Source organism: Canis lupus, chromosome 13 (genome assembly GCF_003254725.2).
Source record: "Canis lupus dingo isolate Sandy chromosome 13, ASM325472v2, whole genome shotgun sequence".
In the NCBI taxonomy this organism is placed as follows: Eukaryota; Metazoa; Chordata; class Mammalia; order Carnivora; family Canidae; genus Canis; species Canis lupus.
In genome coordinates this window covers 6,446,009-6,459,631 of record NC_064255.1, presented here as the reverse complement: position 1 = coordinate 6,459,631, position 13,623 = coordinate 6,446,009, and the positions used below count along the sequence as shown (strand labels likewise).

At 36.8% G+C, this 13,623-nt stretch overlaps 2 long non-coding RNA genes across 14 annotated transcripts in view; one reads left to right on the top strand and one right to left on the bottom strand.

Annotated features, from left to right (window-relative positions):
• The window catches only part of LOC112662020 (uncharacterized), a 162,021-nt gene that overhangs the window by 7,329 nt on the left and 141,069 nt on the right, over positions 1 to 13,623 (bottom strand). For 4 of the 10 annotated variants that reach the window (XR_007401872.1, XR_003138172.3, XR_007401874.1 and 1 more), the window contains exons 5-8: positions 10,562 to 10,775; positions 10,365 to 10,467; positions 2,835 to 2,936; positions 1,846 to 1,943 (exon numbers count right to left, since the gene is read on the bottom strand). This is a non-coding gene — a long non-coding RNA (uncharacterized LOC112662020). The remainder of the gene's footprint in view (positions 1 to 1,845; positions 1,944 to 2,834; positions 2,937 to 10,364; positions 10,468 to 10,561; positions 10,776 to 13,623) is intronic. The other 6 variants (XR_003138171.3, XR_003138170.3, XR_007401870.1 and 3 more) reach the window with 3 other exon arrangements.
• The window catches only part of LOC112662019 (uncharacterized), a 68,914-nt gene that overhangs the window by 36,657 nt on the left and 18,634 nt on the right, over positions 1 to 13,623 (top strand). For all 4 annotated transcript variants that reach the window (XR_007401867.1, XR_007401868.1, XR_003138165.3 and 1 more), the window contains one exon: positions 1,467 to 1,562. This is a non-coding gene — a long non-coding RNA (uncharacterized LOC112662019). The remainder of the gene's footprint in view (positions 1 to 1,466; positions 1,563 to 13,623) is intronic.

The following is a 13,623-nucleotide window of genomic DNA, read 5'->3' as shown; positions in this document are numbered from 1 at the left end:
CTTAAATGTAAAATCTGAAACTATGAAACTTCTAAAGAAAACATAGGGAAAAAGATCCTTGGTAGTGGTCTTGGCAATGATTTTTTTAATCTGACACCAGACTCTTTGGCCCTTATCACTGTAACCCCTACATGCCCAAGGCTGTAGCCCTGGCTCAGTGCCTCAGGCTCCCTTTTGCCCTGAAAGGGAGTTCAGACAAATTGCAAATATCACCAAGTAGCATCAACAGCATTATCAAAGCTCTCTAGATCATCTTTGCCCCTAATGGATTACTTTCTCAAGCAGAATCTTATTTAGAATCTTGAAAACCACATGTTTCTTACTAGAAAAGTCCAGGGAAGCAAGAAACCCAAGGACTCATCCTTTAAGTCACCTGAAGACCTTCAGGAGAGTATTTTCCAAACATAAACCCTCAGTGTATACCTTTACTTCTGATTTATTTAACAATATTATTTAAGTAGCATAATTTTTATTCTTAAATTTCATTTAAACTAAGTTAAAAATAAAAATGTAGGTGTGAAAGTAAGAAGGGTCTCAGCTCCAGATGGAAGAGTTACTCTTAGAGCTAAAGGAGAGAGATTTCAGAAGTCATAATAGAACCTAGAGAAGTGGTCTGGGGCTGGCTGTCCAGGTTCCTAGACCTAGAGTACAAGAAAAGCAAAAGATACTGAGAGCAAACAAGCAAGCAAGAAGCAGCTAGATCTGTTTTTGGTTGTCCATTCAACATCAGGAAGACACAAGCTGGGAAGGGAAACTCGCATAAGGATAAGAAGAGAGGAAATTGGAGGACAGTGAGTCTGAGATCAACAGAGAGATAACAAAGTTGCAGTTCTATAGTTTCACAGAGACTATCCATCACAAATACTGAAGAAGGGACTTTAAAGACTGAGAGGAGATGGAAGCTATGAGAACTTACATGGCAGAAGGGTAGGTTGAGGAAATGGGGCCCTATGGACTAAAATTTAGGCAGTGTAGTTATGTGGGAAAGAAAGGGCTGGAGTGCAGTACAAAGAAGCATTTGGAGCCCAAGTTGAAAAACAGAGGATTAAAAAAAGGAAGTTAGGGAGGGACTGCTGAAATGACAATTGAGGGATAGTAATTGGTCATGGAAGGGCTGCAAGGCAATAAGCCAGGGACCCTAGAACATACCAGGAAGAGGGAGCAGACAGGAGAGGAGAGTCAAGGAACATACAGGTTTTGGAGATAGTGAACTGGACTGTGAGCCTTTGGGCTTTAGTTGGCACCCCATTAGTGAGGTTGAAGAAACATCTTGGCACAAACCAAAATATTCATGAACAAGCCACCAGAGGTGTTTCTACCTGCACCTTGGCAAACCTTGATACAGAACAAAATCTCTGGGTCAATGTGTAGCTTTAATAAGCATTCAGATGTGCACTCTAAGAGGACTTATGGGAGAAAGGGTCAGCTATAATCATCACATTTATGTCCTCTTGCATTTTATCCAGTTGGCTGATAGGAAAGCACAAACTTTGTGAAAAGGAAGAAAGCTTCTCTTAGGAAGAGAAACCAGCACTACATTTGACTGCATGGTTCTGTTTCAGGTAAGCATTATATATAATACCATTGAGAGAGAATAATGGCAGATTTTCATATGGTCTAAAATACACTGTCCTCAGAAATTTTTATTCCTTGGCCAGGTGAAGCTACAGGGTACAGAGGTATTCATCTGTGCTTAAAAGTCTTGAGAACTTTCCAATCATTTACACATCTTGATATTATAAATCTGATTCTAGAAAGCTTTTGAAAAAAAAAAAATGTCATTACCATGGTCCTTTAATGGGAGTGGGTTAGTGGCTAAGCAGTTTTCTCTCGGCTCTAACTTACCTTCCTTAGTTGGCTTTGTGATGCTGGGCTGATATTTTGCAAATTACATTTCTCCTTTGTCATCTGGCTCCCTGGTATGCATGGCCAATTTTTGGGCACTAAAGAGAAGCCAAAAGCCAGGAGAAGAAAGACACAACTTGATCAGTCCTATTTGCTTGCTATTTGGTGAGTGTCACTCACCATTGGCTGTTCCGTCTGATTCTAGAAACAATTTGTTCCATTTTTAGGATTCTTCTGCCATTCTCAGAATCAACCTCACTGATTCTAAGATGTGAACATAAACTGAGTAGTATCCATCCCTCAGAGGTATGAGACTCACCCCTCTAGTTTGATCCCTGAAACCCTTCCCCCAGGCTTCTAGGTTCTGAGAATCCCAAAAATCTCCTTTTGTAAAATGGGCCAATCAGATATAGCAGTTACTTCCTAAGATGACTATACCTGTGTCACTTCAAGTTCCTATTTTGTCTTTCTAATCCTCTAATACCTAACCAATATTCAACCTCCAACAATTTAACTTCCAATTGATTAATCAACTTCTTAAATTATACGGTTAAAAAATTAGTGTGATTTCCATTTTGGTGATTGGATTTTGACTAATTGAGAGGGCTAAAGGTCTTCTGCAGGAAATTATATAGAAAGTTTCTTAAAATTCTCCACCCCTTTCCAAATTATTCTTCTCCTGCAGTTGTTCAGTATCAGTCCATTCACTGCCAGCCAGCTGTCCTGGTTCATGTTCCACTTTTGAAAGCTGTCATCCTACTCTCAACCTACCACACTCACATATGCGCTTCAAAAACACAACTGTATGACTCTCTCCCTTGAGAAAACCACACAAGAAGCTTTGTCTATCCCCCTTCTGAATGTTTATCCCTCCTTTCTCAAAAATCAGCCCCATGGAATTCTGATGGAAAAGCAAAGGTGTCATCTTGTTAGATATTTTGCTTAGTTAAATCTTTGTGGTCTTCAATAAAGAGAAGTGTAATGTGTACCTGCGTCACCAGAGGTCTTCTTATTTGTACTGTTATTTTTTCTTTTCCTTGGGCAAACAGGATCCCTTTGAAGTGCTATTATACTTAATCTGATTAACATCTCTTTCAGCAAAAGTATAAGAAAACACATCAGCATTAGGATTTAATCTATTTCCCATAAATTCTGTTTCCTGTGAAATACTACCACTAAACAAGCCTTTTTCCCCCAGCTTTACTGATATAGATAGGTAGATAGACAGATAGATATAGATAGATAGACAGATATATAAAATAAAATCAGTGATACATACATATATAAACTGATATACGTATATGTAGTGCATAACATGATGATTTGATACATGTATATATTGTGGAATGATTACCCCAAAAGGTTAGTTAACAACTATATCCCCTCACATAGTTACCACTTTCTGCATATGTTGATAACATTTAACAACTTTTTTTTTTAACATTTAACAACTTTAAAGTATATAATGTGGTATTTAATTATAATCACCATGTTGTACATTAGATTCCCAAAACTTATTCAACTTATGGCTGGAAATATATATATTCCCTTTGACCAACATCCCCACATTTCCCCCACTCAGGATCTCCCCCAGACATAGGTGAGAACATACAGAATTTGTCTGTGTGTGACATCTTTCACTTAGCATAATGCCCTCAAGGTTGGCATTGTTGCAAAAGGCAGGATTTCCTTCTTTATGAATGAATGGTATTCCATTATTCCATTCTGTGTATGTACAAACTGAATGCTGCAGTAAACACTGGGGTACAGATATTTCTTTAAGAATGTTATTTCATTTTCTTTGGAAGTATATCCAGAAATAGAATTGCTGGATCATAGGGTAGTGTTATTTTTAATTTTTTGAGGAAACTCCATACTGTTTTCCATAATGGTTGTATCAATTTACATCCATACCAATAGTGCACAAGGGTTCCCTTTTCTCCACATTTTTACCAACACATTTTGTCTCTTATATTTTTGATACTAGCCATTCTAACAGATATGAATTGAAATCTTATTGTGGTTTTAATTTGTCTTTTCCTGATGATTAGTGATGTTGAGAAGCTTTTCATGTATCTGTTGGCCTTTTCTAGGTTTTTTTTTTTTTTAATATCTACTCAGGTCCTTTGTCTTTTTTTAATTGGATTTTTTTTGCTGTTGAATTATTTGTGTTCCTTATATATTTTAGATATCACCCCTTATAAGATAAATGGTTTGCAGATATTTTCTTCCATTCTCTAGGTTGCCTCTTCATTTTGATGATTGTTTTTTGTTCTTTGTGGCTTTTTTTTTTCTGTGCAGAAGCTTTTTAATTTGATAAAGTCCCACGTGTTTATTTTTGCTTCTGTTGTTTGTGCTTTTGGTGTTGTATCAAAAAAAGGGTTGCCAGAACTAATGTCAAAGAGCTTTACTCTATGTTTTCTTTTAGTAGTTTTACAGTTTCAGGTCTTACAGAAATATTTTTTCTATTTTTGTAAAGAATGACATTGGAATCTTCATAGGTAGGGATTGTTTTACATCTATAGACGGCTTAAAATAGTATAAACATTTTAAAATATTAATTTTTCCAGTTTGTGAGAAAAGGATATCTTTCTATTTATTTGTGTCTTCAATTTTTTTTCATCAAAGTCATATAGTTTTCAATGTAGAGATGTTTTAACTCTTTGGTCAAATGTATTGTTTTTGATACTATTGTAAATAATATTGCTTTCTTTATTTCATTATTGGGTAATCAATTACTATTATATAAAATTCTACTGATTTTTCTTTAAGATTTTATTTATTTATTCATGAGAGACACACACAGAGAGAGGCAGAGACACAGGCAGAGGAAGAAGCAGGCTCCATTCAGGGAGCCCGACGAGGGACTCGATTCCGGATCTCCAGGATCAGGCCCTGGGCTGAAGGCAGCGCTAAACCGCTGAGCCACCCGGGTTGCCCTCTACTGATTTTTCTATGTTGATTTTGTATCCTGCCACTTTACTGAAGATTTTTATTAGATCTAACAGTATTTGGGTGGAATTTTAGTAGTTTGTCTATATAAAATAATGTCAACTGCATGCAGAGTCAGTTCTGCTTCTTCCTTTCTAAACTGGATACCTTTTATTTCTTTTTCTTACCTAACTGTTCTAGGATTCCCAGGACTATGTTGAATAGGAATGGTGCAAGTGGGCACCATTGTCTTGTTCTTGATCATAAAGGAGAAGCTTTCAACTTGAGTATGATATTAACTGTGAGCTTTACATATATGACCTTTATTATGTTGAGGCACATCCCTTCTAGATCAACTTTGCTGAGAATTTTTATCATGAAAGGATATTGAATTTTGTCAAATGCTTTTTTGCATTTATTATCATATGATTTTCATCTTTTATTCTATTAATGTGATTATCATATTGATTGATTTGCATATGTTGAGCCATCCTTGCATCCCAGGGATAAATCCCACTTGATCATGGTGTATGATGCTTTCAATATTCTGTTGAATTAAGTTTGCTGACATACTGGTGACAATTTTTACACCTATATTCACAGGAATATTTAGTCTTTTGTTTTCTTTTCTTGTAGTGACCTTATCTGGCTTTAGGATCAGGGTAATCCTGGCTTCGTAAAATGAGTTTGGGAGTGTGTTCCCTCCTCTTCATTTTTTGGGGGGGATAGTTTGATAATTATATTATTATCCTTTAAATGTTTGGTATAATTCATCAGTGAAATTAACTGGTCCTGGGCATTTCTTTCTTGAGAAGTTTCTGCTTGCTGATTCAATCTCCTTTCTTGTTATTAGTCTGTTCAGATTTTCTATTTCTTCATAATTCAGTCTTGGTAGGTTATATGTTTCTACGAATTTATTCACTTCTTCTATATTTTCCAGTTTGGTGGTGTATAATTGTTCACAGTAGTCTCTTAGGATCCTTTATTTCTGTAGTATCAGTTAAAATGTTTCCTCTTTCATTTGTTTATTTTTTTTAAGATTTTATTTATTTATTCATTAGAGACACACAGAGAGAGAGAGAAACAGAGACACAGGCAGAGGGAGAAGTAGGCTCCATGCAGGGAGCCCGATATGGGACTCGATCCTGGGACTCCAGGATCACGGCCTGGGCCAAAGGCAGTTGCCAAACCACTGAGCCACCCAGGGATCCCCTCCTCTTTCATTTATAATTTTATTTTTTTGAGTATTCTTTTTGCTTAGTTTAGCTAAAGTTCTGTCCATTTTCTTTATCTTTTCAAAAAGCTAGCTCTTCAATAAAATTCTTCCCAACTTTATTAAGCCAGCTGCTTCTTGGTGTTTGAATACATGGTAAGGCAGTCAATCCTGCAGATATCAACCCACCGACTTACTATTTTTTGCTATAAAAATAAGTTCCTTGATCAGAAGCCATGTTGAGTGAAACACCATGTCAATAGGTGGTGTCAAAGTTATATACATGCCCACAAATGATGGTGCTGGTGAAAATTTTGTTCATAGAAAATCAACTCTATATTATCATAAAGGTCTATTCTATAATGAAGATTAATATCTGCAACCTTTATGATAGACAGGGTTCAATGTAATCAATCACCTGTGATTAGTTGGAAAGTCAACCTAGGCAATGATGTCTTCTTGGAGAAATAACATTGGTCTGATGGTGGTGCGTTGAGTATTCATCTAACGTTATTGTTAGCACACCCTGGTGAGGGGGAAACCTATGCTATTTAGCACAAAAATAATTTACATCCTGTCACCATGGCATTTGGTTCGTGAGCCCATTCAGTTATCACTGCAGTAACTGGGTAGAAAGAGTAACTGGCATGAGCTTCCACATGAGACAAAATTATTTTCTCATCCTGTGTCATTCCAAGAGAGCCACCCACAAAATTTCCCCATGTTTCCTTATTACTTCACAATTAGATGACAGCATTAAGTGCAAATTATAATCAGAAGATTACGATCTACTTTTTTAAAATTTTGTTTATTTATTTATTTGAGAGAAAGGGAGAGAGCACAAGCAGGGGGAGCAGCAGAGGCAGAGGGAGAAGCAGGCTCCCCGCTGAGGATCATGACCTGAGCCGAAGGCAGATCCTTAGCTGACTGAGCCACCCAGGTGCCTCTATGATTTACTCTTGATAAGTATAGTAAGATATATGGGGGAGCTAGGATTGAGAAACTTTTATTCTCTTTTCCATGGAAAATCTGTGCTATGTTTGTTAATTTTTTGTCAGCTGGATATAAATGGTAAAAGCAGTGTTTTGAACAGTACTGATGGAACAGAGGTTGTTATGCATGTAACAAGAAAGTGTATTGCTATGTGAATAAAATAGTTGGCACCTGAGTAGCAACTCAGGAATTGCTTTAACGATTAATTTGGCAACAAACAACATATTTCATTACCCTAATTCAAAATTAAAAACAATAATAAAAATTATGAATATGATCAAATGATGGTCACAGATTTCTTTTTGTCAATACATTGTGACATGAACAGAAACACAGGCACCATTATTCCATACTGAAAAAACTATCTCTCATGTACAAAGGGGAGCACAAGTACAGGATAAAATATAAACATTTCATCAAGATTCTACACTGTTTTAGCAAAATCCATCTTCATTATTTCAAGTATTTTTGACAAGTGGAGTCTGTCCTCAGTAAAGTCAGTTTTTTAAAAGCCTCAACGTATTATTACTTGATATTACAAAATATCATGATTTCTAATGTTGGAGATATTCAAATTTTTTTGGAAGACTAACTTGTTCTATCATTTAAAGTGCGCTTAAACGCACTCTTCACTAGTATCACATATATAAGTGTCAAAACATGTTGATTCTGGAAAGAGAAACATCAAAGCTCACACAATCTCATTATCCCAGGAAGAGTCAGTTTTACACATTTAGGTACATTCTGACTAGAAATACCATGCTGTGGGTTCCAGGAGATGATCATACTCTTGCAATGATCTGCATTTTTCATGGCACAGGGGGAAGAAAATATCTGGGCAGCTATGTATAGGAGGATTGAGTTATTTGGGGGATGATCAAGAAAAAATATATGATCATGAGGTGATAGCAGGACATACACAGTTTAGCAAGGCAACACTTTCACAGGATTGCTTGTGGGGGGAAAATTCCTTGCAGCATGAGACTGTAAGGAGGCTATGGTGAGGGACCTACCATCCAGAAGTGGAGGAAGTGAAGGGAACTCCCAGAGGAGAAAGGACCAGAGAAAGGGCTTATGTCACCAAATGCTGGCAATGATGTGGGAAATTAGATCACATATCTGTTGCTGGTGGGAACGCAAAACAGTGCCTGGGGAACTACTGTGAAGGGAACAATTTAAATGCCCAAGATCCATGTTAGTGTACAGTCTTTGCCATTCAACACCTCAATTTTGACATGAATAGAAACTGCCCCCTTTTCACTAAATAACTTCATTAACCCCTGTTTATCTGAGCACCAGCTAAAGCCCCTCCAATAAAGTCATTTTTCTCCAGTTCTCCAATAACATGACCACAAATAACACATCTCTTTTAAATTTATTACCTCAACCAACACAGTAGAGGAGGTGTACATCCTCTTTCCTCCAAGGAATCTCTCTAGCAATGCTAGAACCTGCCCCTTCCTGTTTTCTTAGAAGCTTTACTTTATCAATTATCTTCCATCTCCGGTAATTTTAATTTCTTCCTAAGAGTTTTGCCCCTACAATGGGTACATTTGATGAAACTTCTCCCTAAATTTTGTACCCTCCTCCAGTTATTCTCTTTTCTGTCAAGCCCTATAAGAGAATGATTTACGCTCACTGTCATACTTTTCTTATTTTAAATTAACTCCTTAACTCACCATCATCTGTTTTCTGCCTCCCAACACTCCACTGAAACCGCTGCCACCAAGGTCACCTATAATCTCTGAGTTGCTAAATCCAACTCTCCGTTCTTATCTCACTTAACATTTAACACTTACTTAACAGCAGAATTTGACCCACTGACCAGGCTCTCTTTCTTCAGGCCCTCTTCGCTGGCACTTGAGATCCCTTTCCCTCCTGGTTTTTTTCTGCCCTCTTTGGTCCTTTTTTCTTTGTCTCCTTCAAAGGCATCTTTTTTCCCTCTTGAATATTGGTGTTTCCCAGAATTATTTATGATATACTTCTTTTGCTCTCCAATTCCACTTGCTTGTCTTGCACACTCCACAGACTTTGGTTGTCACCTCTACTGTGATGGCTTCCCAACCTATCTATCTAGATCAGGTGTTTCTTGAACCATAAAACCCAGATACCATTTTGATGTTGCTTAAGCATTGCAAACTCAAAATCTCCAAAGTGAATTTGTCAACTCCAAACTCCTCTTCTTCCTGTATTCCTCATTCCACCATTCATTCCACCACTCCTTCCAAAGATCTTAAAAACCATACAGGACTCATTTCTCTCTTATCATCAAATCCTATTGATACAAGCCCTTTAATATGTTTTTGACATTATATCTTCATTTTCAATAACACTTTTTAAAATTAAGCTATCTTTTCTTTCCCATGTTTAGTGCCTTATTCTCATGTCTATGAGCCTCTTTGGCAAGTTCCACAGCTAGATTCATAGCTAATTCTGGAAACAAGGGTGGCTCAAGAAAGCAGCATTTCAGGGTCTTCCTTTGGTTGAACACATTGACCAGCCAAAGTGACCTTTGATTGGTCTCAGCTAGTCTTCAAGACCCCTGCTCAGACTCTCAAATAAGAAGTGGATGTGAGGGGACCGGTACAAGAGTGGTAGGGGAGGAGGGATATAGGATTCCTTTCTACCCCAAACATGACTCTAATTTTTACATAGCCCAGTGAAGGGAAATTTCAGTGCACTTTATCTATGTTCCTTTGCATTCCTATTTCTTTTTTCCTACTTACTACTAATCCCCCAAATTGAAAACGGTCAGCTTTTTTTCTTTTTATACTTCTTTTCCCATACATACACTAAGCTTTAACGGTAGCTGGCAATATCTCTTCTACTGTGGGAGAGTTTTATGAGCACGGGTTGTGCAGGCTTGGTTGTTAGATAAAGTGGGAAATAAACAAATCCGGAAAATTGTCTTTCAAGATAATAACCTGTCTTACTGCTTAATTCTATTTTGACTTTCAAAAGCTGGATACACCTCTCTCTTCCTATTTTCTTTACATACAAACCCAGAGAGATGGATGCCTTAGGCCAAGAGAGTGAAGGTCATGTACCAAGGAAGAAAAAAAAAAAGGAAAATCACATTAAAATTTTAAAATTATTATCCTTGTTAGAAGGGATTCAAACATATAGTATATAGTTTCATATTCCCACTTTTAAGATTGAAATTTTCCTTACTATACTTAACTCTGAAAACACTTTCCTATTTCATGCCCATTATTCAAAATCATCTCCTCTCTCAAATCCCTCCTTAAAACTTCTCTGAAACCTTTTATAAGAAGGAAGCCTGAAGGTCTTTTCTTAAAGACAAGAAAGCAGGTTGAATTTAAATAAAAGACAGAATAAGATAGACCAAGCACATGGGAAGAAAAAAAATTAATAAGCTCACCTCTTTCAAGTAGCTTTTCCATTGAGTTTTTACATTTTAACTCCTTGTTTTATTTTTATCTCTAGTGTAGAAATATTCTTCATGGATTGTAATGCTTTTCATTCTGAAATACATCAAATTCATTTCAACCTCTACTAATAATAGTAGTAAATTTAAAATAAAATACCAGTAAATGTCACATTGAATTTCCTTCTTACTCAAATAGAGATAATAATGCCTTTTCCCAGACCTTCTTGAGGAATCTATGAGGATAAAATGGATAAAGTTTTAGGATGATTTAAGCTTATTAGGGAAACAAATGAAGTATAATAATTCCCATCTTCTCAGAGTTCACACTTCCTTGAAGTAGTTTCTAATTCACCATAGTTGTAGGCTTTCTGGGTTTCTTCTGTGTTCATAGATATTTTATATCTGTATGCAAAATGAAGTAAGATAAATTGTTTGGGTTATAAATAGGTTTATTAAATAATTGTATACAAGCAAAAAGTGAAGCAAATGAGTACAAAATGAAAGATTGTATAGTCTTTGAAAACATCTTTTTTAGCAGACAAAATTCTATTTGGGTAAAAGGGTAATTTATGCAATATTCTAATTTGTCCTCATTTTAATTTTTAATAAAATTTCTATCCAGAAGTAAATTCTCTACATTACTGCCATGGCTTATGGCATATTTTTTAAGACTCAAGCTTCACAGCAGGTTGTTCTGGCTCTCAAGGCTACTAATACCAGGCTATAAAAAGGCAAAGGTGGTTTTCAATTTCAAGTTTGCTAAACCAGTTGGACTGAACATGAATTACATCTTACCTTTTTCATGATAGAGAGATATGGACAGTTGGCATAGTATATTTTACGATATATTTATTATGTTGTATCCCAAGGAGTTTTGAGTAACTTAACACAAACAGATAATGTTTCTTTAACATCTTGACAAATTAAATAACAGAACCATCAGTAAAGAGTGATGAAAGATACTACACTCAAATGATACTGAAAGTGTCCCATTGTTTAAAGCAGACTTATAGGATAGAGTTCTAAAAATGATACATATTTTGTAAAGTCCCCAAACATACATAGCATGAACTTTTCTTTCTTTTTGCCCTCAATTTAACATGATTTAAATAGAAGCCAGTCAAGTGAACATAGACCTGCAATCCCCATCCTCCATATTCGAGAAACAAGATGTTAAAATCTGCCTCTCTTTTCCTGACTGGTCTCACTTTCAGATAAAAGAACTGAATTGAATGTATAAATATTGGCAGCTCCCAGGGTTTTGCTTCATTCTGAGCCCACCCGGTGTGGAAAGGAGTATGCAAGCCTTTCCAAGTGAGCCTGGAGAGGCTTGTTTGGCAGGGTTCAAATCTCTGATGAATGATTGGCTGCAGCTCTGATGAAAATAAAAGTTAAATAAATCCGGACTTATTTAGAAATATGTGTCTGACTTTTCTAACACCAGTGTCTTTGTGTCTCCAACTGCAATGGAAATGTCCTCACTTCAAAAATATCAGGTGACACTGTGGGGCATTCAGGTTTCACTCCCTGTGCAACAAAATCGTAGTCTGGTCCATGCAAACTATGTGCACAGTGCTTTATGTCATAAGTCGTGTTGGGAATGACTGAGCATGGTGAGAACAAAATAACCATTATTTATACATTTGTTGCCCCCTCCCCAAATCCACAAGAGCATGATTTTTCTTTGTTTGATAGTGTTTTTATATTTAATGAATAATGAGCTCCTATGAAAAATTTAAAGAGTTATATTTAAAACATCATAATAGCTACATAACCTCCTTCACATACTCTCTGTACTGTGAATTCCTACTCTCCCTCCCATTGGCTCTGCTACTGACAGCCTGGTCTACTTCTCTCAGCACTCTTGAATGTACTCTTGAATGTGATCTTCCTTCTCCCTAGAATATTCTTCCCCCACATTATATCATTCAGAGCTTTTTTTTTTTTAATTTTTTTTTATTTATTTATGACAGTCACAGAGAGAGAGAGAGAGGCAGAGACACAGGCAGAGGGAGAAGCAGGCTCCATGCACTGGGAGCCCGATGTGGGATTCGATCCCGGGTCTCCAGGATCGCGCCCTGGGCCAAAGGCAGGCGCCAAACCGCTGCGCCACCCAGGGATCCCCATTCAGAGCTTTATTCATATGTCACCAATTCCTAGAGCTTTTCCCTGACCAGGGTCTTTCTCCATCCTTGACATTCTTTTCTTCATAGCATTTGCTACTAATACTGTGTTTATGTAATTTTTAGCATAGTTTCAATGTTCTCCCACTTCCACTAAAATGTTAAGTTCCATGAGGGCTGGGTTTTTGTCTATTTAATTCATTACTGTGTCTCCTGTACATATTGTAGGTGTTACAGACTGATGGAAGAATGCTCATTTTTATTTTTTTTTAATTTTTATTTATTTATGACAGTCACACACACACAGAGAGAGAGAGAGAGAGAGAGAGAGAGGCAGAGACACAGGCAGAGGGAGAAGCAGGCTCCATGCACCAGGAGCCTGACGTGGGATTCGATCCCGGGTCTCCAGGATCACGCCCTGGGCCAAAGGCAGGCGCCAAACCGCTGCGCCACCCAGGGATCCCATCATTTTTAAAGCAAAGATTAACTGAATTTGGATCATACAAAGAGCTGGGAGTACTGAATAAATGTAAAAACAATAAATAAGATATTGTAGACATTTTGAAAATGCCTATGAATATCACAAAAAAGGAAGAAGCCCAGAGACATTTCCCATAATGCTAGTTTTGCATGTACTCTAGGTTTTGTTTTTTTTAATGAGAAATCATTGGACGAAGTACAAGATGAATCTTTTGTATCAAATTTAACTTATTAGAAAAAATGTTAAAGCAAATATGTAATGCAGCCAGCAAAGACCTTTCAGTTTTGAAATAACATAATTTAAAAATATGTCTGCAAATTAAAGTCCTGTATTCTTTCCAATGCCTGGAAATGTTTTCCCACCTAAGCTGGTACAGAGATAATTAGTGATACATTCTGGAGTGAACTTTACCTCTGCTGCTGTGTGTGGCTACCACGGAATCATCACTGATACGATGAAGGGGACTGTTGAATTATAGACATTGATTTGGGCTGGCAAATAAAGCAAATTAATAATATATCACTAGAAAGCTCAGAGGCCCTTTACTGTGGTTGCTCTCTCTTGCCTATTCTCACATCTTTGCGTACATAAACTTAAATCATGTATGGGTTAATATTTCAGCGATACAAACTAGAGTTTATTCTAA